Source organism: Oryctolagus cuniculus, chromosome 14 (genome assembly GCF_964237555.1).
Source record: "Oryctolagus cuniculus chromosome 14, mOryCun1.1, whole genome shotgun sequence".
Classification (NCBI taxonomy): Eukaryota; Metazoa; Chordata; class Mammalia; order Lagomorpha; family Leporidae; genus Oryctolagus; species Oryctolagus cuniculus.
The window spans coordinates 78,057,071-78,084,049 of record NC_091445.1 but is presented as its reverse complement, the minus strand read 5'-3'; the positions used below and the strand labels follow the sequence as shown (position 1 = coordinate 78,084,049).

General features: G+C 42.9%; 1 long non-coding RNA gene across 1 annotated transcript in view; it reads right to left on the bottom strand.

Annotated features, from left to right (window-relative positions):
* The window catches only part of LOC138845201 (uncharacterized), a 167,940-nt gene extending 146,140 nt beyond the window's left edge, over positions 1 to 21,800 (bottom strand). Inside the window, exon 1 of the long non-coding RNA XR_011382053.1 lies at positions 21,554 to 21,800. This is a non-coding gene — a long non-coding RNA (uncharacterized lncRNA). The remainder of the gene's footprint in view (positions 1 to 21,553) is intronic.
* Positions 21,801 to 26,979: the final 5,179 nt, after the last annotated feature.

Below are 26,979 nucleotides of genomic sequence, written 5' to 3'. Positions count from 1 at the left end.
GAGTCTGCTGAGTATCTCACTTCCCATGTTGGATCACTCTCCCCTTTATTTATTCTATCGGTTAGTGTTAGCAGATACTAGACTTGTTTATGTGCTCCCTTTGACTCTTAGTCCTTTCATTATGATCAATTGTGAACTGAAATTGATCACTTGGAATAGTGAGATGGCATTGGCACATGCCACCTTGATGGGATTGAATTGGAATCCCCTGGTATGTTTCCAACTCTACCAATTGGGGCAAGTCAGCCCGAGCATGCCCCAGATTATACATCTCTTTCCTCTCTTATTCCCACTCTTATGTTTAACAGGGATCACATTTAATTTTCAACACTTAAGAATAACTGTGTGATAATTACAGAATTAAACCAGTCATATTAAGTAGAACAGACAAAAAAAATACTATGAGGGATAATGTATTAAGTTGTCCATTAGCAGTCAGGCCCAGCCTCAACTCTTAATATTTGTAATGGATCTGCCATATTCTCTTACCCTGTCCTACACTTGGATTTTCCTAATTCTCACTGGACAGCTCTATCTGGATAATTGTCCCAAACTCAATACACTTCTAATCCAACATATCATTTTCATACCAGATTCTTGCCCTTGTACGCCTTATGTCAATAGTACAACTATATGCCAAACCGTGGAAATTCTGGTACTCTCTCTCCTCACCTCACATAGTTACAGCCAGTTCTACTTTCTGTAATGTCTCCCATATCTGCCTTTGCCCACTCCTACTAACCATGCGTCATCAGTGCACTTTCATGTAATTATGTAATTAAGTTGCAAGTTGCATTACCCCCAGTGCAAAACTGCCCAGATAGGAGAAAAGTGTTTAGAGTGATAGTCAAGGCTTTGCCATCTGGCCTCAACCTTGTTTCTAGCTCTTTCTCCCACTTCATTGCCCCAAACATCTGGTACTTAAGCCACACAAAACATTTCATTTTCTCTCATAAAACACTTCTTTCAATGTCTCATCCTTTTAGATTTCTCTTCTCTTGGAAGAAGCACAGTTACATCAATCAACACGTTGGAGTTCAAACACCCTTCTGTCAGATTGGTACTATTACATCTACCTCACCTTTAAAATGGACACAATAATTACTCGTCCTTAATGTTTAAGAGAATACATTTTAAAGAGCTTGAGACTATACCTAACAAACTCAAACTTTAGTTTCTGTCATTGTTAATTGTGGTTAATTTTCCTGTATTTATCAACTACTACCGATTCTTTAAGGACCTGAAACAATGACACTTCCCCATGAATCTTCCTCAATTGCCCAAGAAAAAAATCACTACCTCCTCCCGTCACCTCTCCCCATTAAGTCTGTCATTCAAATAAGCACATTTTCACTGTAAATGTGAAATGCATTGCCTATGGGTACATCCTCCCAAGCCCTTCCCCTCACATGCACCTGCCCCATGCACAAGCACAAAGGTTGCAGTCTATCAGTTTATCAGACTATTTGGGGCTCCCACTAAGAGGTTCAGTTTAGTACCTGATGATCAAAGGAAACTTTCTTTTTGAGACAGAACCCCTGCTGACCACACTGCTCTCAAGGGTACTTGAGGCCTCTGGAAAGCTTTTCATTCTCCATTTTCACTATTGTTGCTATAGTAAACAGCTCATTCTCCCTCACTTCCCTGCTCTTGGAATTTGGCCCTAATTACACTATTCTATTACTTAACATTTTTAGTTTAAAAATTATTCTATCACTCTCTGAAAATCATGGCTTTCTCTGAAACTCTTCCTTAAAATCTTGAGACTCATTTAATAATAGACAAAAAAAAAAGATTTGAAGAGTTAGAATAAACACACAGTATATTCAACTACAAATTATATTCAAATATGTTGAGAACCCCTAAATTCATAATGTGTAACTCATCCAAGAAATATAAATTTGCCAAAGAAATTCATGACCTAGAGGTAAAATATTTTAGATGTCAAAAACTGCATATTTTGTTCACTTTTCCCCAGGGTTCAATGGTCTGCCAAACTAATAAAATTTGGTTGGATTTCATTCCAAAGCTATTTTCACATTCCAATTAGCAAGCAGACTAGAGCTAATGCAAGTCTTACCTAGCACGCACTCTATCATTTTATATTCAGACCCAGTACTTTCAGGTCTCATCTTTGAGAAAGTAAGTCCTAAAGAAGGTGAGTACAAACCGAACCTCAGAACTTTCTCTTGGTGGTAGTTTTTTGCTGTTTCTCAAGCATGTTCACATTCAAAATGAGTTTAACTCACAGGAAGTTGAATTCATTCTGTTTACTCAACACATTTGAGAGGTGTGCATACAAATGTTTACTGGACATGAAAATTCAGTGTCCTAACAGAAACCATCTGACTTTAGGAAACTGAATACATACAGCAATAATGAACAGCAGATGAAAAATTTTGCATTCTCCGAGTTCCACATTTTGAACTTGGGCATGCCCTCCAGGGTAGGTGCTCATTAGCGCTATGTGGGTTTTTGAGAAGCATGTTTTCATTGCTACATTCTGTTTCTATGACCCCACTCAAACATAAGGGAAAATATTATTCTCTGAAATGAAGTGTGGTTAAAAGTAGAAGGCAAATTAATAGACAATCTTTATTTCCTACACTGAACTTCGATCCTTTCCAAGAAGAAGTTATTGTGAAATCTTTCCTTTTATCTAAAATGAATGAGTAGCTACATGAAATGTAGCAAAAGAAGCAACATGGCAGTGGAAGCTATGATGTCCTGCACTTCCCAGGACGAGTAGAATTTGAGCTTCAGCTGTCTATGGTGGTATTTCTCAGATTCCTATTTTAAGTCATCTAGGTAACCCATGTCTACTAATGATTCACACAATTACAGAATTCTGGAATACAACCACATTTCATTTCACAGCTAGAGAAAAATAGTGACTTTCCCAGTGTAAAATTTCTAATTATTTACAATGCTGGACCAAGAACTCAGATCACCTGACCTTCCAAAACTAGTTATGCCACAGTCTTCTGCCAAGGTCACAAAACTATAGGTATCACAATGCCAGAGAGAAGGGACATGATGGAGCTCAAGTACCCAGGTCTCACGGTACTCTGCCATGTGGCCCCTGAAGTCACCCGGAAGAGGACTCTTCTTTCTGACATTGTGAAGGGTTTCTGGGGAAGGAATCATTCACAACTAGGAAACCAAGGCAGAGGTGACCAGGCACTAGAGGTCTCTCTGGAGCCACATGAGTTGAAGAAATCCTAACTGCCACCCGATGAAGACAGGACATCTGCTGTAGGCTGGAGCTGCCAGCTCTTCTCTGGCCCCCAAGTTGGAACAAAGCTGCCTACACTATCTGCTCGGGCTACCATAGTGAAGTACCACAAATTGGATGGTCAACAGCAGACCTATTTCCTCACGGTTCTGGAGGCTGAAGTCCATATCAAGTGCAGGCAAGTTGGTGTCTTCTGAGGCTCTCTTGTTGGCTTGGAGGTGTCTGCCTTCTCCCCGCGTCTTCACATCTCCCTGGGTCTTCATTGCTGCTCCTTAGAAGAGCACAAGTTGTGCTGGATTAGGATCCACACCAATGGACCCATTTTAACCTTTTTTACCTCTTTAAAAATGCTAACTCCAAATACAGTCACACTTTGGGGTTCCTGGCTTCAGATTGGTGCAGCTCCAATCTTTGCAGCCATCTGGGGAGTGAACCAGTGAATGGAAGACACCTCTCTCTCTCCCCAGCCCCCTCCAGCAGATGGAAGACTCCCCCCACCCTTCTCTGTAACTCTGCCTTTCAAATAAATATGGAGAGCATTCTGGATTATCCCAATGGCTTCGATACAATTATATAAGCTGTTAGCAGCAGAAAAAGGAAGGCACAGTCTCTTGGAGAGATGCTACGAGAAACAAGACAGGAGAGAGGCCAGGGGGATTCATAGCTTGAGAAAGACTCCACCCACCATTTCTGGCTTTGAAGATAAGGAAGGGGTCATGAACCAAGGATGCAGCTGGCCTCCAGACACTGAGAAGAACCTTAGTCCTACAAACACATGAAACTGAATTTGGCCAAGAACCTGAGAAAGCCTGGAAGCCTATTCTTCCCCAAGAGTGTTTCTTCTAGGAAGGAGCATGGCCTGGCCAATGTCTTGATTTCTGGCTTGTGAATCCCAGAGCAGAGAAAAACAGCTGTGCTACCTGAACTACTGCCTTACAGAACTATGAGATGATAAATTTGTGTTGTTTTAAACTTTTAAGTTGCGGTGATCTGGTATAATAGCAATTTAGAAAAACCCATGTTTATTATGAAATATAATTTCCTGACATTTTGTCCCTTTTAGTAATAAATTCCTTTTCACATAACATAAGTACACACCATTGTGAGTGGTAGGGATTACTATTTACTACTACTTACACATCTACTTTAAAAGAATGCAGATTATATAAATGATTCTTCAAAACTAGAAGTTTACACCCTAAACATGATAGCATATTCACATTTATCCACGGTTGTGTTTTCATCCCTGGATTCTCCCCATAACTACCAGGGGCTTACCGTACCCTCTGAAGTCGTGGATTCCTCCAGAAACATCTGCCCTGCAGTTAGAAACTGAATCTGATCCCAGAAAGAACTGCTCTGCCTGCTTCATTGCTTTCTGTAATGTTCACTCTTGTGACCTCACATAACACTTAGAAATAAAACTGGCACGGGTCTTTTTCTCAAAGTGCTGCTTTGAAATAAATGAAGTGAGAGTTTAGAAAAACCCACACCATCAAATGGATAAAAATAGCAATGAAAAAAGGGAACAACCCAAGCTGTAGGCCAGAATCTCTTGAGAGAACAATACAAGAACACAGTGTTGTTTTGGCACAAAACTCTCAGGTGAGAACTTGCTCCAACATACCTACAGGGCACAGCCACCACCTGAGCTCTTCCCAGCACACAGTCTATGTCTCTAACTATGAGAAGCTGAGGATATTTGGACCAGAATGAAGACAGTTTAAACACTAACAAACTCACATGATTCAAACCACAAAGTTTCCAAAGAGTTATCCCCAACTCCCAGATCCTTGTCACTGGTTACCTTACAGATATTTTTTTTTTTTGAGATTTTATTTATTTGAAAGACAGTGTTACAGAGAGAGGTTTTCCATCTGCACTTCCCATATGGACCCAATGGCTGGAGCTGAGCTGATCTGAAGCCAAGAGCCAGGAGCTTCTTCAGGTCTCCCACATGGTGCAGGAGCCCAGGCACTTGGGCTATCCTCTGCTGCTTTCCTGGGTGCATTAGCAGGGAGCTGGATTGGAAATGGAGCAGCTGGGAATCGAACTGGCACCCATATGGGATGCCGGCACTGCAGGTAAGGGCTTTAACCTCCTGAGCCACAGCACTAGCCCCAAGACAGTCCTTTCTAAGTCTCACATAGGCACCTCATGTGTCACTAGAACTTGACTGAGTCCATTAGCTTCCTCCCAAGGCATACCACCTGCTGACTTTCTCCTTGGAGCTACCACTTACTGGGTACCCCTGCAGGAACAAGTACTCCCACTTTACATCAACATTCACTTAAACTCATAGATATCCTACAAAAGGAGAACCTACGTTTCATAAAAGCTAAATCATTTCTTTTTAATTTTTATTCATTTAAAGATTTATTTATTCATTTGAAAGGCAAAGAGAGAGAAAGAGATAGGTACACTCACAGAGGGAGAGAGAAAGAGAAAAGAGAGGTCTTTCATCTGCTGGTTCACTCCCCAAATGGCTCCAATAGTTATGTCTGGGCCAGGCTGAAGTCAGCAACCCAGAACTCCATCTTGGTTTCCCACATGGGTGCCAGGGGCTGAAATACTTGAGCCATCTTCCACTGCCCTCCCAGGCATATTATCAAGGAGCCAGATTGGAAGCACAGTAGCCAGGACTCACACTGTCACTCCAATATGGGACACTGGCATCACAAGCAGCAGCTTAACTCACTGTGCTGCAACTCTATCCCCAGTTAGAAAGGCAGAGAGAGAAAAGACAGTAAAGGGGCAGAGGCAGGGCAGGAGGGGTTAGTGAGGAGATCTTGCATTCACCCATTCACCCCTCAAATACCTACAGCAGTCAGGGCTGGGCCATGGCCAAGCCGGAAGCCTTGCGCTCAATTCAGGTGTCCCATGTAGGTGGCAAGGACCCAGGTGCTTACACTCTCACCTGCTGCCTTCTAGGATGTGCATCAGTAGGAAGCTGGGTCAGAAGCAGAACCAGGACTCCCGCCAGACACTGCAGTAGTATATGGTGCAGGAATCCCAGGAAACATCTGAACCACTGCACCAAACACCTGCGTCTAAACCACTTCTGAACAACGGGAACGACTTCCTTCCCCATCAGTCATCCTGGTCTCCTCTACAAAGAGGCCGCACCCTTGGCCTTGGGAGCACCACATGCAGACATGCTAGTCCTGGCTGCTGGCGGCCACCTTGCCTGACATGCACAGTGACTGTGAAAGGCTGAGAGAGATGAAGCAGGACCGGAGGGAGGCAGAGTAATGGCGGATGGAGTGGTAAAGGAGAAAGCACAACCTGCCGCCTCATTCCAGTGCCCGGGACAGGTGCCAACAGCCACTTCTAGTCTGCATTTTCCAGTTTTATGATAAAAGAGGCCCTTCTGTGCTTAGCCCTGGTTGAGTTAGCTTCTGCACTTGCAGCCACACCCTGTTTACTATATCAAGAAAATTGCTGCTACTTGTTATCTTCCTTTCCTCTTCATTTTGGTATTCAGGCAACTACGATTAATGAAGTAATGAAACTGCATTATATTTTTAACTAATAATTCAAATATATCTAACATTGTAAACTACTTGGGTAGCATTTCCAAAAGTTTTGTGGGTTTCTTTGTCTGGCTATTTGTTTCGCATGTGAAGTTATCAGAAATTTTGTTGGCTACTAAAAAATTACTTTATCCATTGGAATATATAATGTAGACAACTTTAAGACATTAAAATCCCTTGGGGCAGCACTGTGGCGTACCAGATAACACCACCACCTGCAGTGGCAGTATCCCATATATACAGCTGTTCAAGTCCCAGCTGCTCCACTTCCTATCCAGCTCTCTGCTATGGCTGGGAAAGCAGCAGAAGATGGCTCAAGTCCTTGGGCCCCGGCACCTGCATGGGAGACCTGGAAGAAGCTCCTGGCTCTTGGTCACATGTCCACACACAGAAATAGGTATCTATTCTTCAGACAACAGAATGTTCACTGCAGCGCTGCACATAATAGAAGAAACTGGCCATGCTGAAGTGACCCCCCCCTTAAAATTAGAGAAGAGATTTATGTACATAATGAAATACTATGCAGCTTTAAGAAGGTCTGGAGTTGGCCTTGTTTCACAGTGAATTAAGGTGCCACCTGCAACCTCAGCATCCCATGTCAGAATAGCAATTCTAGTCCTGGCTATGGCACTTCCAATCCAGCTCCCTGCTAATGTACCTGGGAAGGCAGATGATAGCCCAAGTACCTGGGCCCCTGCTATCCATGTGGGAGACCAGGATGCAGTTCCTGGCTCCTCACTTGGGTCTGACTCAGACTTGGCTGTTGTGGCCATTTGGGGAATGAAATTATATATATATATATATATATATATATATATATATATATATATAATGTGTGTATGTATGTGTGTGTGTGTGTGTGTGTGTATATATATATATATATGAGATCGATCTCACTCTCATTCTCACTCTCTGCCTTTCAAATAAACAAGTCATCAAAAATAAAAAGGAGGTGCTAACCTGGAAAGATGCCTATCAAGTATTGGAACATAAGATCCGTGAACATTGCAAAGCACCTGAAATGCACACTGACCTTGCTGTTTCTTGTCCACTCTGGCCTCGCCCCCACCCCTCCTGACCTTTTCAAAGCATGGATCTGCTCAGGGCCTTCCTCCCAGCTCCTCACTCAGGAGAGATTCTCCCACTCCCCTTCTCACTGTGCTCAGGATCCAGACCAGCACCTAGCCAGCCATCCAAGCCTGCTCACCTACAGTCTTCTGCTCCTGTGTTTCACCAGGACTTTCTTTCAGCACTGGGCCCTTTGGTACACTTTTCCCTCTGTCCTATTTCTCACACTCCCAGCCCTCTCCCCCACTTGCTTCCCTTACAATTTCTGCTCATCTCTGGTGAAGTTCCAATTTCTTCTGCAGACCAACTCTCCCTCCCCACTCTGAGCTCTGCCCAAGAAGCCAACCTTTGCCCATGGTTTCTCCTCATTTCAGCCAATAAGAAGCCTCAGCAGGAGTTGAGTGGTAGGGAGATAAGGAAGGGAGGCTGCAGAGTTTATTTCTTTAGCCCCCTTCCTGCAGCTCACTTCAGGGCTGATGATCCTGCAGCCAAGTTCCCAACTTCTCTCCATGGAGCTCTCTCCTGGGTCCTGAAGCTGCTCCCTTTCCCTTTCAGCCCTAGGGAGGTGGTAGCCTTGGGGTTCCCAGCCTCGAGGTGCTACACCATCCCTTGCGGTTTTCCTACTCCTGCCCTCAACTTTATAAACTCAAATATCATCATTTGTGAGCACTGGGACCCTGACTACTCCATTGTGCTGGTCACCTCCTCAGAGACACAAACTCAGACTAGATCGCCCTGCATAATTTACAACACTTAGTGTGGTTTCCAATTCCACTGACTTCTGTTTAATCACTTTCCCCTTCCCCCTACCTCTAGATTGTGACTGTAAATTCCTTAAGGGCGATGATCATGTCTTTTTTTAATTGTTTTTAATTTGAAAGGCAGAGAGAGAGAGACAGATTTTTTCCATCCACTGGTTTACTCTCCAAATGCATACAACCACCAAGGCTGGGCCAGGACAAGCCAGGAACCAGGAGTTCCATCTGGGTCTCCCCCATGAGAAGCAGGAATCCAAGTATTCATGGCCATCACCTGCTGCCAACTGAATTGTAAGTGGAGCTGAAACTGAAACCAGGCTCCTCAATAGGAGGTGCATGCATCGGAAGCAGCATCTGCACCAAAGGCCACCCCAACCATGTCTCCCAGTAGCTACAGTAACCAGCCCAAAGGCCACCCCAACTGCATCTCCCTTGTAGCTACAGTAACCAGCCCAAAGGCCACCCCAACTGCATCTCCCTTGTAGCTACAGTAACCAGTGTTTAACACATGGTAACAAACGGTACTTGCTATTGAGCTCAATATTAAACTCTGGATTTTTCCATTACTGCTTATGTTGTAGTAGTGTCTTTTTCCCTCAGAAAGAATTAAAACGTGAGTTTCTGTAACTGGCTGCAGACATGATTAGCAAATGTTTGTTGCACTAAACTGAAGGCCTGCAGGAAGCCATCTACTCATTTAATAGGATGGTCTTTGACAACATTCACTTTGGCTCAGACACTGGAAAAACACCAAAGATCAAACAGATTCTAAGAAGAGTGAATGACCTGTCTGGGGGAGAAAATACACTTCTTAGAGTTACATTTATTTTCTTTTATGATGTTAAATTCTTTTATCCTTTGTCAATACATATGGACTAAATTAAATGTAAAAGATTATATTTCTTTCCTCTGTGCCTTCATAATGCCCTTCTCCAAAACTGATCTCTCAGTTGTTTCAAATGTCATTTTGTTTAAAAAAAAAAAAAAAAAACTCTTTCCCTAAAGTGAGTTTTTAAAACGGAAGTGAAATAACATATCCTGAAAGAAATTATAGCAACTGAAGGCTCGCAATGAGTGACAGATGAAATTTTTTTCAAAACCTCTGAGCTTGTTTACTACATTGCTCACTAGTATGCCCCAGAAGACCATTGCAAAGCCGATCACCATAAAAGGAACTAGTATAAGGATGGTCATTTACAAAGAAGCTCACATGTTCCCATTTCAATACTGTTTAAGACTGGGTCCTACACAGTGGCATACACATGGTCTAAATAATAGCACAAGTGATCCCAGCATTCTAGCGAGTGTACATATTATAGAAAACATTAAAACTTGTAGGATCATTAATTTAGCCCAGACATTTACCTAAACTATCAAACAGAAATGAAATTTTTTTCTTTACCTTTTTCTTTAGAACTTAGAAGAGCCCTTCAGGCATGATTGTGCACTCCGAGTCTTTAAAAAAATTAAAAGAAAACATTATTGGGAGCTTACAAAATACCCATTTCTTGTGTGTTTACAGGTAGAAATATTACTATTTTATTATTGACATTATAACTCCTCAATTGGGGATTATTCTTACCAAAATAAATAATCATTGCAAAATATAAATATTGTACTCACTTTAAGAGTCTTAGTTGCAATGTTAAAGAAAAACAAACTTTAGTTCCAAGAAGAGATTCATGGAGCTGGTACTTGACTTCAGTTTTTCTTTTACTTCTGTATGGTAGTGGAATCCCAGGAGTAAACAGCAAGAGACCGACAGCAAGTGGGTTAAATTCCCCAAAGATTAGAAGAGAAACTAACAAAAGAGACTTGGGGCCAGTTCCACAGCAAATTGATACACTCAGGTTTCTTCTGCTTCATCCAACTTGCATCCCAGAAATGGCAAGGGCAGGGTGAAGGAGGAGAAACCATGTACACAGACCCCTGGCCATATAACCCGCTGCATTCTGCTCACAGATGTTCATCATCTTATAAATGCTGGGTAGCAACACTTCCGAATACAATTAAGGGAGAGGCAGTTCAGGGTAGGAGTGTACATATCTTTTAAGGAAATATAGCCATAGGAGAGGTTATTTCCTACATGTTCTGCTAAAAGTGCTCAGAAAACAACACTGCTGAGAGGCACCAAGATGGCAGAATAAGGAGGGAGTTTACTACTTGAGTCTAGAGAAAGATAGCTAAAAAAAAAAAAAAAAAAAACATGGAGAGAGTTCAGTCTAAAGAAGAGTTAGGGAGGAAACTACGCAAATTAGAGGGTCACGGTGGACCTTCATGGAAGGTGTGGACGCCCACAACCCAGGACCCCAGCAGCCAACAGCCTCAGCACCAGCTTTGGAGAGTGAGGTAAGACCAGACTGCAACAGCCCAAGCCACTGATGACAAAGCTGCAAGAAGAGCTTGGAGTGAGTCTGGCTTGGACCCCTGTGGGGGACAGTGTACCTGGCAACCTAGAGAAAAAAAGTGGGGGGCAAGTTTCTCTCTCCCTGACCACCAGTGTCCCATAATTAGCTGAGAGCAAGTGGGTGCCATTTTAGACACATATAACAGCTGTGCCAGCTCCTGTCTGTGCAGCCAGCAGCCAGCTGGGAGGAGACACCTGAGTCTGGCTGGGAGAATTGACAGGGGGCTGGGTGCTGTGACTGTGGGAGCCTTGTGTGCTGGGACTGTGAAAACCCTGTGGCTACGTGGGAGGACACAGGTGTGGCTGGGTCTTTGGGCAGTCACTGTAGGTGGCTCCACACACGAGGGGCTCCCCGATTCCCTGGTGAGGGTCATTGCTGAGAGATCTGTGCTCACACCGAGGACTGCACAAATCCTTTGTGTGGTTCTTGTGGCAGCACAAATACTGTACCCACTGGGGCTAGCACCCAGGCATTGGTCTCCTTGGAGGAGAAGAGGTAAGCCTACACCAACAGAGCTGAACAAACCTCCCCTCTGATTAAAATAAAAAAAAAAAAATACCACTCCCAATCTGGGTGTCACCTTGGAAAGTCCCCTCACCCCAGAGCACTGAACAGAGCTCCCTAGCCACGCCCAGCACAGGCAGGCCTCAGTATTCACTGAAAGAGCAGACACTCCAGTGTCCAGCAGACACAGAGGCAGAGTCCAAAGATAAAAGCCAACACAAGGAAAAATAAAATAAACCAATAAGCACCCCCGCAAATGCCTAAAAATAAACACAGCAATTCAAGAAACAAGAATAAGGAAGACAACATGACACCCCCCCAAAAGGAACACAACACTTCAATACTAGAATGTGAAAAAGAAGAGATTGAAGAAATGCCAGAAACGGAATAAAAAAATGATCATAGGATTACTTAGGAGTAATCAGAAGCAAATCCATAAACTAATGAAATCCATACATGGAAGAAAATTTCTCATGAAACTGAAATTTTAAAGAAATCATACTGGGGCCAGTGCTGTGGCATAGTCCCATATGGGGGTTGGTTCAAGACCCAGCTGCTCCACTTCTGATCCAGCTCTCTGCTATGGCTTGGGAAAGCAGTAGAAGATGGCCCAAGTCCTTGGGACCCTGTACCCACATGGGAGACCAGGAAAAAGCTCCTGGCTCCTGGATTCAGATCAGCACAGCTCCAGCCATTGTGGCCAATTGGGGAGTGAACCAGCAGATGGAAGACCTCTCTCTCTCTCTTTCTCTCTCTCTTCCCTCCCCCACCCTGCTCTCTCCTTCTCTGTGTAAATCTGACTTTCAAATAAATAAATCTTAAAAAAAGAAATCATACTATGCACCTTGTCTGACCACAATGGAACAAAGCAGGAGATCAACAACTCCAGAGTCCGTAAAACATGTGCAAACACATGGAGACTGAACACATGGAGACTGAACAGTATGCTCCTGAATGAACGCTGGGTCATAGAAGAAATCAAGAGAAATTAAATAAAACTGCTAAGGCAGAGAGTTGTGTTTTTTTCATACCATTTGTTGAAGTCTTTACTTAGTATAATTTTCTGTGTATAAAGTTGATTGAAAATAGATTTTAGTAAAAAATAAGAATGGGAATAGGAGAGGGAGGAGGAAGAAGAGTAGAAGTGGGGGTGGGAGGGTGGGTACGGTGGGAAGAATCACTATCACTATGTTCCCAAAGTTGTATTTATAAAATGTATGAAGTTTGTATACTTTAAATAAAAGGTTTCTGGGCAAAAGAAACAAAAACCAAAAACAACACCACTGCTGTTCACTAACATTTAAGAAGCATGCTCTCTTCTGTCATCAATTTTCCAGAATACGTCCCTGATTAGGGTGCACGGATGGGACTTCAGGAATAGGGCTGGGTAGCATGTTCTCAAATACACTCGCTCATGTAGTCTTTCCCCTCCCTACATGACAAGTAAGGTGTGCCATTCACTACAGGCTCTGCGCTGAACCCTCCCTCGGAGACCTGGAGTCTCTCCTCTCCATCTCCCTCTGCTGTGCAATTTCCTCCAAATCACTGGACTAAAGGCCAGATCATGACAACAAGTTTCCTAACAGCAACATAGAGCCTTAACTGGAAAAGGACAAAACACATAAGCTATTTTTTTCAAACAGTAAATTGAACTAATGGCTAATAAATGAATTTCTTTCATTGTGTGAGGCACAAATAAGTTGAATGCTTATCAAGTCAAAGAGCGACTGCAGTGGAACCATCTCCAGACCTCTAATTACAGGGTAGGTCAGGAGATGACCCCAAGAGCGGGGGCTGAGGCACTGAGGACTCTAAAATGGCTTCTGGCTTGGCATTTTCAAAGTGTGCTCAAACCATCTGCATTACAAACCATGGATCTGGGTCACTGAGAAAGACATGCAGTCTCTCTCAGCTTCCATTCCTTATCTATAAAAGAAAATGCACTGCAGTGCACATGAGGAAAACTAGAGGAGTTTGTTAAAAATGCAAGTGACCCCCTCTCATCCTAAGAGGTTTGCATTCACTAGAGTGGTCATGAGCAGCAGAGATTGTGTTTTCCAAACACAGTTCCCACATTTCATTTCACAACATGAGACAGGCTCACAGCTTTGCATTTAATTTTTAAAAGTTCTACCTCTAATTCTTAATTTTTAAATATTGTAGAATATGGAATGGCAAAGTATAAAATAGTTTGAGGGCTGGCACTGTGGTGCAGCATGTTAACGCCCTGGCCTGAAGTGCTGGAATCCCATATGGGCGTGGTTCCAATCCAGGCTGCTCCACTTCCAATCCAGCTCTCTGCTGTGGCCTGGGAAAGCAGTGGAGGATGGCCCAATTGGGCCTCTGCATCCACGTGGGAGACCTGGAGGAAGATCCTGGCTCCTGGCTTTGGATCAGCACAGCACCAACCATTGCAGCCAATTGGAGAGTGACAGCATCAGATGGAAAACCTCGCTCTCTCTGCCTCTCCCTTCTCTGTGTAACTCTTTCAAATACATAAATAAATCTTTAAAAAAAATAGTTTGAAAAAGATTTCAGGAATGTACATAAAGAAAAAAATCCTAATACTTGATGCAATTTTAATTCAGATATTGTATTCATTTTTTAAGATTTATTTATGTATTTGAAAGGCATGATTAGCAGGGGGGGTGGGTTCTGGGTCTGCTACATGGATGCAGGGGCACAAGCACTTGGTCAATCTTCCACTGCTTTTCCGAGGCCATTAGCAGGGAGCTGGATAAGAAGTAGAGCAGCCAGGACACAATCCAGTGCCCATATGGGATGCCAGCTTCCCAGGTGGCTCGGGCCCCAAAGACTAGCAGAGTTTTGTACTGATTCTTATGAATGAATTAGTTTAGTGGAGGGAAAATTCAAAATGGCAAAAATAAATGGTTTGAGTAAATCATAAGGAAGTTGAAGTTTTAGCATTATAAGTTGCAATGATAGATTCTTTATGACATTTAATTTCTAGGGCTATGAGAAAAGTACAAACATACATGGGTACACACTGCCGCGGGTAACAATGCTCCCCAGTACACAGTGATCCTGCCGGAATAGCACAGGTGAGCAAGGCCACATGATATTCACAGGTGACATGATCTCCCTTTAGCCTAAAACTAACAAAGGTCTGATCCCTGCATAGTGGGGCACTCAGACCACGCCCTGTTTTAATAGATTTTCTAATTATTGAAGTATGGTAAGGTCAACAGATCAGAAGATGATCGCCTTGAAAAAAGGGGAGGCCGGCGCCATGGCTCACTTTAATCCTCCACCTGCGGCGCTGGCACCCCTGCTTCTAGTCCCAGTTGGGGCGCCGGGTACTAGTCCCGGTTGCTTCTCTTCCAGTCCAGCTCTCTGCTGTGGCCCAGGAGGGCAGTGGAGGATGGCCCAAGTACTTGGGTCCCTGCACCTACATGGGAGACCAGGAGAAGCATCTGGCTCCTGGATTTTTATCGGTGCAATGCCGGCTGTGGCGGACATTAGGGGAGTAAACCAATGGAAGGAAAACCTTTCTCTCTGTCTCTAACTGTGTGTGTGTGTGTGTGTCTGTCTGTCTGTCTGTCTGTCTAATTCTGCCTGGCAAAAAAAAAAAAAAAAAAAAAAGACAGGGGAAGAATCAATGGGGCCCATCACAAGACAAAGAGAGGGGGCATCTACAGCCAAACCCCTTTATTGTGAGAGGCAAGGAACTAGCAACATGGGTATAGGGATGGCTGGTTTGAACATCTTTAGTGGGCCCTGAAGCACAGAGGCTACCTCTGGTTGTCTAGCAACAATCCCGGGGTGATCAGTTTGAACAGATGGGGAGCCAGAGTATGAGGACCCAATGAGTATGGACTTAATCCCCTACCTACAAAGAACAGACAGACTTCTAAAATGGGGAGAGGACAGCATTTTAATGCTATTACAGGAGCAAGAGTTGTGGCACAGCAGGTTAAGCCACTACTTGGGACACTACATCTCTTATCAGGCCATCAGTTCTAGTCCTGGCTACTTCACTTTTGATCCAGCTTCCTGCTATTGCATACCCTTGGATGCAGCAAACGATGACCCAAATATTTGATCCCTGACACTCATATGAGAGACCCAGAGTTCACAGCTCCTTGCTTCAGCCTTGCCCAGCCCTGGCTCTTGCAAACATTTGGGGAGTAATCAGCAAATGGAAGTGCACTTTCTCCCTTCTCCCTTTCTCTACTGCTCTGCCTGTAAAAAGGATGAAAACAAGTCAACACTTTTTAAACGAAGCCCATTTTTAAAAAGCAGTATTGGCGATCTAACAGATATCTACAGAACTTTCAACCCTACATCTACAGACTTCACATTCTTCTCAGCAGCGCATGGAACCTTCTCTAGGATTGACCACATACTAGGCCATAAAGCAAGTCTCAGCAAATTTAAAAGAATTAGAATCATACCATGCAGCTTCTCAGACCACAGCGGGATGAAGCTGGAAATTAGCAACTCAGGAAACCCCAGAAAGTATGCAAACACATGGAGACTGAACAACATGCTCCTGAATGAACACTGGGTCATTCAAGAAATCAAAAGAGAAATCAAAAACTTTCTGGAAGTAAATGAAGACAACAACACAACATATCAAAACTTATGGGATACAGCAAAAGCAGTATTGAGAGGCAAATTTATAGCAATAGGGGCCTATACCAAGAAATTGGAAAGGTACCAAATAAATGAGCTTTCAGCGCACCTCAAGGACCTAGAAAAACTGCAGCAAACCAAACCCAAATCTAGTAGGAGAAGAGAAATAATTAAAACCAGAGAAGAAATTAACAGGATTGAATCCAAAAAAAATTACAAAAAATCAGCCAAGCGAGAAGCTGGTTTTTTGAAAAAATAAACAAAATTGACACCCCATTGGCCCAACTAACTAAAAAAAGAAAAGACCCAAATCAATAAAATCAGAGATGAAAAAGGAAACGTAACAACAGACACCACAGAAATAAAAAGAATCATCAGAAATTACTACAAGGACCTGTATGCCAGCAAACAGGAAAACCTATCAGAAATGGATAGATTCCTGGACACATGCAATCTACCAAAATTGAACCATGAAGACATCGAAAACCTAAATAGACCCATAACTGAAACAGAAATTGAAACAGTAATAAAGGCCCTCCCAACAAAGAAAAGCCCAGGACCAGATGGATTCACTGCTGAATTCTACCAGACATTTAAAGAAGAACTAATCCCATTTCTTCTCAAACTATTCAGAACAATCGAAAAAGAGGGAGTCCTCCCAAATTCTTTCTATGAAGCCAGCATCACCTTAATCCCTAAGCCAGAGAAAGATGCAGCACTGAAAGAGAATTACAGACCAATATCCCTGATGAACATAGATGCAAAAATCCTCAATAAAATTCTGGCCAATAGAATACAACAACACATCAGGAAAATCATCCACCCAGACCAAGTGGGATTCATCCCTGGTATGCAGGGATGGTTCAACATTCGCAAATCAATCAATGTGATTCACCACATTAACAGACTGCAGAAGAAAAACCATATGGTTATCTCAATTGATGCAGAGAAAGCATTTGATAAAATTCAACACCCTTTCATGATGAAAACTCTAAGCAAACTGGGTATAGAATGAACATTCCTCAATATAATCAAAGCAATTTATAAAAAACCCACAGCCAGCATCCTATTGAATGGGGAAAAGTTGGAAGCATTTCCACTGAAATCTGGCACCAGGCAGGGATGCCCACTCTCACCACTGCTATTTAACATAGTTCTGGAAGTTTTAGCCAGAGCCATCAGACAAGAAAAAGAAATCAAAGGAATACAAATCAAGAAGGAAGAAGTCAAACTATCCCTCTTTGCAGACGATATGATTCTGTACTTAGAGGATCCAAAGAACTCTACTAAGAGACTATTGGAACTCATAGAGGAGTTTGGCAAAGTGGCAGGATATAAAATCAATGCACAAAACTCAACAGCCTTTGTATACACAAGTAATGCCATGACTGAGAAAGAACTGCTAAGATCAATCCCATTCACAATAGCTACAAAAACAATCAAATACCTTGGAATAAACTTAACCAAGGACGTTAAAGATCTCTACGATGAGAATTACAAAACCTTAAAGAAAGAAATAGAAGAGGATACCAAAAAATGGAAAAATCTTCCATGCTCATGGATTGGAAGAATCAACATCATCAAAATGTCCATTCTCCCAAAAGCAATTTATAGATTCAATGCAATCCCAATCAAGATACCAAAGACATTCTTCGCAGATCTAGAAAAAATGATGCTGAAATTCATATGGAGGCACAAGAGACCTCGAATAGCTAAAGCAATCTTGTACAACAAAAACAAAGCTGGAGGCATCACAATACCAGACTTCAGGACATACTACAGGGCAGTTGTAATCAAAACAGCATGGTACTGGTACAGAAACAGATGGATAGACCAATGGAACAGAATTGAAACACCAGAAATCAATCCAAACATCTACAGCCAACTTATATTTGATCAAGGATCTAAAACTAATTCCTGGAGCAAGGACAGTCTATTCAATAAATGGTGCTGGGAAAACTGGATTTCCACGTGCAGAATCATGAAGCAAGACCCCTACCTTACACCTTACACAAAAATCCACTCAACGTGGATTAAAGACCTAAATCTACGACCTGACACCATCAAGTTACTAGAGAACATTGGAGAAACCCTTCAAGATATTGGCACAGGCAAAGAATTTCTGGAAAAGACCTGGGAGGCACAGGCAGTCAAAGCCAAAATTAACTATTGGGATTGCATCAAATTGAGAAGTTTCTGTACTGCAAAAGAAACAGTCAGGAGAGTGAAGAGACAACCAACAGAATGGGAAAAAGTATTTGCAAACTATGCAACAGATAAAGGGTTAATAACCAGAATCTACAAAGAGATCAAGAAACTCCACAAAAACAAAACCAACAACCCACTTAAGAGATGGGCCAAGGACTTCAATAGACATTTTTCAAAAGAGGAAATCCAAATGGCCAACAGGCACATGAAAAAATGTTCAAGGTCACTAGCAATCAGGGAAATGCAAATCAAAACCACAATGAGGTTTCACCTCACCCCGGTTAGAATGGCTCACATACAGAAATCTACCAACAACAGACGCTGGCGAGGATGTGGGGAAAAAGGGACACTAACCCACTGTTGATGGGAATGCAAACTGGTCAAGCCTCTATGGAAATCAGTCTGGAGATTCCTCAGAAACCTGAATATAACCCTACCGTTCGACCCAGCCATCCCACTCCTTGGAATTTACCCAAAGGAGTTTAAATTGATAAATAAAAAAGCGGTCTGCACCCTAATGTTTATTGCAGCACAATTCACAATAGCCAAGACCTGGAACCAACCTAAATGCCCATCAATGGTAGACTGGATAAAGAAATTATGGGATATGTATTCTTTAGAATACTATACCGCAGTAAGAAACAATGAAATCCAGTCATTTGCAACAAAATGGAGGAATCTGGAACACATCATGCTGAGTGAAGTAAGCCAGTCCCAAAGGGACAAATACCATATGTTCTCCCTGATCGGTGACAACTGACTGAACACCAAAAAGGAAACCTCCTGAAGTGAAATGGACACTATGAGAAATGGTGACTTGATCAGCATAGCCCTGACTGCTAATGGACAACTTAATACATTATCCCTCATAGTATTTTTTTTTGTCTGTTCTACTGAATATGACTGGTTTAATTCTGTAATTATCACACAGTTATTCTTAAGTGTTGAAAATTAACTGAAATGTGATCCCTGTTAAACATAAAAGTGGGAATAAGAGAGGGAAGAGATGTATAATCTGGGGCATGCTCGGGCTGACTTGCCCCAATTGGTAGAGTTGGAAACATACCAGGGGATTCCAATTCAATCCCATCAAGGTGGCATGTGCCAATGCCATCTCACTATTCCAAGTGATCAATTTCAGTTCACAATTGATCATAATGAAAGGACTAAGAGTCAAAGGGAGCACATAAACAAGTCTAGTATCTGCTAACACTAACCGATAGAATAAATAAAGGGGAGAGTGATCCAACATGGGAAGTGAGATACTCAGCAGACTCATAGAATGGCGGATGTCCTAAATAGCACTCTGGCCTCAGAATCAGCCCTAAAGGCACTCGGATCTGGCTGAAAAGCCCATGAGAGTATTTCAGGCATGGAAAGCCAAGACACTCTGGCAAAAAGATCTCTGTGAGTGAGATCCCAGTGGAAAGAACAGGTCTTCAAAGAGGGAGGTGCCTTTCTCTGAATGGAGGAGAGAACCTCCACTTTGACTATGACCTTGTCTAAACAAGATAAGAGTCGGAGAACTCAAGGGGCTTCCATAGCCTTGGAAACTCATGACTGGTGCCTAGGGAGATTACTGATGCCATAAACAGGAGTGTCAATTGGTAAAGTCAACAACAGGAGTCACTGTGCACTTACTCCTCATGTAGGATCTCTGTCCTTAATGTGCTGTACACTGAGGCTTAATGCTATAACGAGTACTCAAACAGTATATTTCACTTTGTGTTTCTATGGGGGTGCAAACGATTGAAATCTTTACTTAATGTACACTAAACTGATCTTCTGTAAAAAAAAAAAAAAAGAAATTATCAATTCCCAACTTGACTCTCACTGGGATTAAACATGACAATAGGTCTGATCTGATTTCATCATCATTTAAAAAAAAAATCTATTATTTTTCACTTTATGTTTCTGTGTGGGAACAAACTGTTGAAATCCTTACTTAAGGTATACTAAGCTGATCTTCTGTATATTAAGACAATCGAAAATGAATCTTGATGTGAATGGAAGGGGAGAGGGAGTGGGAAGGGGGAGGGTTGTGGGTGGGAGGGACGGTATGGGGGGGAAGCCATTGTAATCCATGAGTCGTACTTTGGAAATTTATATTCATTAAATAAAAGATAAAAAAAAAAAAGAATATGTGGGGAATAAGCCTGACCCCAATCCCACAGCAAAAGGCCCAACTTATCCACCTAGCCAAGTCCAGCTCAGTCAGCCAGGTGCAGGTAAACTGCAAAACATCAAGGGTGATAACAGATGCTCCCAAGCCACTGAGCTTTGAGGTATTCTGTGAGGAAGCATGCACTGTTCTTTATGCGGACAACAGACACAGTTTCCCAGGCTCTTTTTCCATTGGGTAACAACATCTGTCTAAGTCCTAAAGAGTGCAACGCAAGCCATTGTGGTGTGAACTACCCCAGGGTGTTCCTGGAGATGACCTGCCAAACAGGACAAGCCTGGAGCCCTTTCACCTCACTCAGAAGCACCTGTTTCTTACTTTGCTGGAAATAAACTTCTACAGAACCAAGCCTGTGTCTTTGAAGGTTCATCAGTTACAGCAACTAGCGACACCGTAACTAATAAGAAATAGAGGAATAGTTTGTCCAAGGTCATAGAGTGAGTAAATGACAAAACCAGGCTTGAGCCTCATCTATCTGAACTCAGTGTCCAGGCTGTTGCTAGTTAAAACAGATTGCCTCCTACATAAACTGCACAACATGAGGAAAGGTTAAAAAAAAAAAAAAAGCCCCAGGAATGGATTCCCAATGTCATTTGATAACAGAAGAGTTCCCGAGATCCATGCAAGCAAGGCTGGCAGAAGTATATTGAAGAGATGGGGAAAGGAAACCAAGACAGCCTTGAAAGAAAGCAGGAATAAGCAACTCCCAAGTAATCAAAAAATAACAATCAGTACACATAACACCTTTGCTGAGGCAGGCCCTGCTCCCGGGTTCTGGGAGATGCCTCATGGAATCCCTTCGCCTTCCTGGTAAAGGAGTCCTCCTAGTAGGATCCCTTCTCCGAGGAGGAAGCCAAGAACACAGAGACTGAGTGACGCCCAGGAGCATGCGGCAAGTACAGGACAGAGCAGGAAAACCAACCCAGGCCATCTGGCTCCAGGGTTACTGTGCTATGGGCGTCTCTAGAGTGGCAAAGGCATGGGCCCTTTGGATGGAGGCCCAAATAGAGAAGAATAAGGCCCTTGGTAATTGTATTAGCTGCAACACAGTTTGAAGTCACAGGGTCAAAGTGAGCCTGTAGAGCTTTACAAACAAGAGATGGAAAGGGAAGTTAAAAATACAGCCAGCATCCATTACCTAAAATACGCACCTACAATGAGAAATGTCATTGATCTTGCCTTGATCTGGTCCGAGGCCATTGTTCAGCTGTAAGGCACACAGTTGTATGCATGAAGGCTCCGCAAGGGAACGTTCCAAGGGCTGGCATGTGGAGGGCAGTGTGGCATGATGGTTTCCAGCTCTCCAGCCTGGCAGGTGCTACCCTAAATGAGGCACTGCTACTTTTTTTAAAACTAAGTGACCTAAGCCACTGACTTAATCCCTAGACAATGTGGTTTCCTCATGCACAGTGTGCAGATGATAGAAGTCTCTGCCATAAAAGGTGGCCATGAAAACTGAATGTGAACAAGCACTCAGCACCATACTGGCCAGCACGAAAAAGGGGCTCCATAAATACTCCATAAATACCACTCTCAAATGTTATTATTCACGGAGATGCCACCTCTAGCAGGTCCGTACATCAAACTTGTTACTCCACCGTACCTTAAGCACTCACCAACTCGGCCCACTTGAACTGTTTGCTGAGTCTCCCCACCCACTGCCTTGGCCTCCTCTGGCCCGTTTGGTTCAATTGCTGTGCTGCCAGAACTCTTTCCAGCCCAGAGCTTCCGTCATGTTCCTCACCTGCTCAGCAACCTTCCATGGCTACAAGCTTTCTACTCTCCCACCATCAGTGTCTTAGCCTTTATTTATCTTCATCTTCCTTCAGCTTGGCGCAGGACTCCCGACCTTGCTCCCCCATCATCTCCATCTTCCCTCATCCAGCTCATGCCCCTGGCTCAATTATAATTCCCCTCCCATTTCAACCCCAGGCAAAAAAAAAAAAAAAAATGACCTTCCCACTCTCATTCCCAGGGCATTTTATTCATGTGTCTTTCATGTCACATATCACAACACACCTTTTATCAGGATTATTTTCACATTTGACCGATCCAAGTCACACAACCTAAGTTTATTGAAGGGAGATAGAGACTGTGTCTTCCTCAACAGGAAGACAAATAAATGTTCAGTGATTAATTTTATTGTGCATATGTTTTATCACCCTTGCTAAAGTGAAAATTCCTTAGTGGTAGAGACCAAATCTAACTGAGCACTCTGTCTTCCATGGCAGTTGACCAGTGTTCTCTAGAGTATAAAAACACATTAAAAACATCCCCAAAGACGGGGTGGATGAAAGGAAGGAGGGATGGAGAGAGATATGGATGGATAGATGGATGGGGAAAATGTACACATCTCTTTCCAGTTCCTTTGCTATTAGTCCTCCTGGCCATGGGCCCAGTTGCAAACTCAAATTGAAGCAAACAATTTTCAGTGGTGGCCAATGCTAAATACGGTACAGAGGAATTATTTATCAACAGTACCAACCCCCTCCTTCCTGAAAGCCCCAGAGGCCTCTCAGCCTTGTGGGTGCAGCACTGCACGTGGCCACCACTGAGGGCAACAGGGGGCCACCGTGACCTTCCCAGGCACTTCCTGGAGCAGCCCCCACCCTCCACTGCGGGCAGCTCCACCAGATTGCTCCGACTGTATACAAGCCAAAGGCACCTTGGCCAGGCAGACTCCAGACAAAATCATGGAGATAGATGGTTTTGCCATCACTTCAAGACACCCTTTTTCCCAGTTTCTCCATCTTTCTAAATCTCATTTCACCCCACAAGGATCCAAGGGTCTTTACAGCGCTGTTTCCATCAGGAAAGAAGCCTTAAAAAGCAGATAAAAACTGATTTGTGATAACCTGCTGCTGCTTTCTCAAGAGGAATTATATTTTAAAACAGAACCACCAAGAAGCAGCAAAGGTAATCCAAAGAACGAAGCACAGTGCTGCAGTGTAGGGTGCTGTTTCTGGCCGTCTCTGCCTCTTCTAGGTGACAGCTTGATCAGACCATGAACCCAGACGTGTGTTGTGGATATGGTGAACCCACACAGGCAATCACTAAAGGGACTTTTCCTGCAGGGATAACGTAGGCCAGGCTCGAGTACAAGCAAGAACTTCAAGGCCCAGAACCTGAACCCTGGAGACTTTGGTTTGCTGAGTGGCAAATTACTGCATTGTTTGCCCAAATAAGGTATTTTGGGAAGCTTGATATAAAAGCAGTTAATTTTGTACTCTTCCAAGCTCACAGAATTTCTATCAGCCAAGGCCAACAAACTTTGGAAGCATCTCCATGAAATAAACACACAAATCACGGGAAACCTATAGCCACTCACCTAGGTACAGTGTTAGTTGTATCCTTGACACTGCTGATAAGCTGTAGTAGGAGAAACCCAAGCAAAGGCAAGCTCAAATCAAATCCCATGCTTCATTCTCACCTGTCCTTGACCCCAGACAAGATCTCTGTGGTCTAGGCCTAGCATAGCCGTCACTGGAATTGTCTAAGTAAATTGTAACGAGTGTTAGGTTTTAGTTAGGATTATCATCGGAGCATCTGTGAGTACGAAGGGCATAGGAAGGGTAGGTTCCATGTAAAACTCGGTATAGAAAAGCCACTTTTGTTGATCTCAGGGTTGAATGATTATCCAACTCTCCAATCTACTAGAATAATTGGTGCAGTAAATTAGAATTACAAGGCATGCCAAGACCATAACATGCCTTCAGAATAACAAGAATATGAAATACATAGTGGAACTTTACTCTTAATACATTTTATTTTGTTTAAATATTTGGAAAATTGCCACTCGTATATATACATTTTGTTATAAATGAGAAACCCCTACAGGCAAAGTATTAATCAGGAAGTTAAGTAGTATTTATAAAGTGATTTTTCTATCAGTAAAATTGCTTTTAGATATGTCCTCTCAAATCCTCAAAACAATCCTGCAAGTTGGGGATTATTTATTTTTATGAACATTATGATTATTTTATAGGTTTGGAAACTATGCTAATCAACTTCCCTGAAGAAACAGCAGCTAGTAAATGATGATTTCTAGAACTCAAATCCAGGCCTTAAAACAGTATCCCAGGTTCTTTCCACTGCACTGTGATTTTTCAGCAAAATCTAATGAGTTCCTTTCTGCCAGGTCAGAGGCCCTATGGATATATACACCCGAGTTCTCTGGTAATGACCATTAGCCTTAGTCATTCCCAAAGCTCATCAGTCCGTGTACTCTGCCTAGCTTTGGGGCCTTCGGTAAATGCTGTTATGTCTAATAAATGCTCTCTTAACAAGTAAGTTTATCAGAATATAGACCTAATCCTGCTCACTCATAGGGCCTCAATCATCCTCAAGAATGAGGAACACTGTAGAATAGTATATCCAAAACATCTGTGTGTCATGTGTGTGTGGCGGGGAGCAGGGGGGTGAGGCAGTTCACCTCTATCAATCCATAACCACCAAACCCTTCAGGGATAACCAGGACCTAATTTGTAGGAGGTATCAAACTATAATTTAGGGATCTTGATACTCATAAACCCCATAATTACTTTCAATGACTAAACTGGAGGTGCTGACAGCCACATAAAAATCTTTTTCCATCAACATCTCTGTAAAACATAGTGCAAATGCACCTGCAACTTGAATTCTTTCATCTGTGTGACTTTTTGGAAAGCACTAATAGATGTCAGTGGCGCAAAGGGCAGAGATTATAGGCTTCTTTCTTCTCATAGAAAAACACTACTATCTACTGTCTGGAAACCAGCAACGTGCCATTAGCTGGGATTGTTAATCCATGGCACTGTTTGTCACCACAGACAGGGGTGTTGGTGAGGGAGTAAGAACCAAGCCTTTGCATGTTCTACGAAATCCGTTCAGTCTGATTGCAAAGGCTCACATACATACAGCAAAACGAGACTCACAAATTTTTATCTGCATATAATAATTGCTTTCTACATAAAGGATTGCGTAGAAATGCAGTTGTGTTAACAGGATTCTTTAGGTTGCCCATATACTCTGATATAGGAGTCTCTGAAATTAACCTGTCAACTCAGTTATTAGGAAGTTTTCAGGGAAGAGGCAAGGATTGGGTAGATATTCCAGAACAGAGATGGCTAAGACAATGTGGATCACATATGTAACTTTTAAATTTCCTGGTAGTCGCATACATTTTCATACTGTATTTTACTTAACCTAGTATATTTCAAGAATGCAATTTCAGCATATAACCAATAGAGAAATTATTCATATTCTTTACTTTTGGTACTAAGTCTTTGAAACCCATGGTATAATTTATGCTTTCATCACAATTTGAACTAATTGCATTTCAAGTGCTCAGTAGAGACAAGTGGCTAGTGGCTACCATACAGAGCCCTGGGTAAGAGAAAGAGTGCATGGAAATGCAGTTGGATTAACCAGGATTCTTTGGGTTGCACATATGAGAAATGCAATTCCAATTATTTTAGACAAGCAGTGGATAAAGTAGGGATTACTGCTCAGCCTCAGAGATGAATATCACATATCAATCTCTCTCTTGTCTCTGCATCTTCCACATGCCAGGTTGGTCTCTCACCCCCAGCTTTGCCTACACAAGCAAGGGCTACAACTGCCAGAGGGGCCCAGCTGCGTATCATCCAACACCTCCCACAGAGCAGAAATGCTAGGGAAGGCTGGAACCGGCCCAGATCAGGTGTCATGGCTACACATGTGGCTAGGAGGAGGGTACTGTGTTTGGAATACCATACATCATAGCCTGCGTTCCTGAGCAGCCACACTGTACATTCATGGCTGAAGTAGAGAGAAAATCCAATTTTTTAAAGTAGGGCTATGCATTTCCCAAAAGAAGGGAGATGCTCACCTCCTAGACCAAGAACATGTGCCACTGTCTCTCAAAGATCAGGGAAGAGGGTCCCCATGCCCAACTGGCTCCCACTCAAGCAGCCTTTCCCAGAAGCCAATCAGGAAGTGCTGGCAGCCATGAAACCCCCCTGGGCCTGTGCACCCAGAAATAGCTGTAGAAAGAGGAAACCTGCACCCTAACACAGAATGCAGCCTTCCTTTCCCTACACAGATGATTCTCAGTGGAAGTGGCACCACATCCTAAAGGGTGTTCTTAACTCCACTGGGCCACAGTAACTAGCAATACTATTGTAATTCAGTGGACGGTGGGGAGGATGCAAGTCATCCTTTAATGCATTCAGTCTCTAACGCTAGGTCATCACGACTTCTGAATTCAGTTTTTAAATATGCTTATAATTATCTGAGCCTACAATCTAACTATTTTACATGAAAATACTATTTTAAGGATTTATTTGTTTATTTGAAAGGCAGAACAACACAGAGGAAGAGACACAGTGAGATCTTCCAAGTGCAGTTTACTCTTCAAGAGCTACCACAGCCGGGTCTGGGCCAGGCCATGACCAGGTCTCCCACACGGGTGGCAGGGGCCCAAGTATGTGGTCCAGCTTCTGCTAGGCACATTAGCAGGAAAATGGAT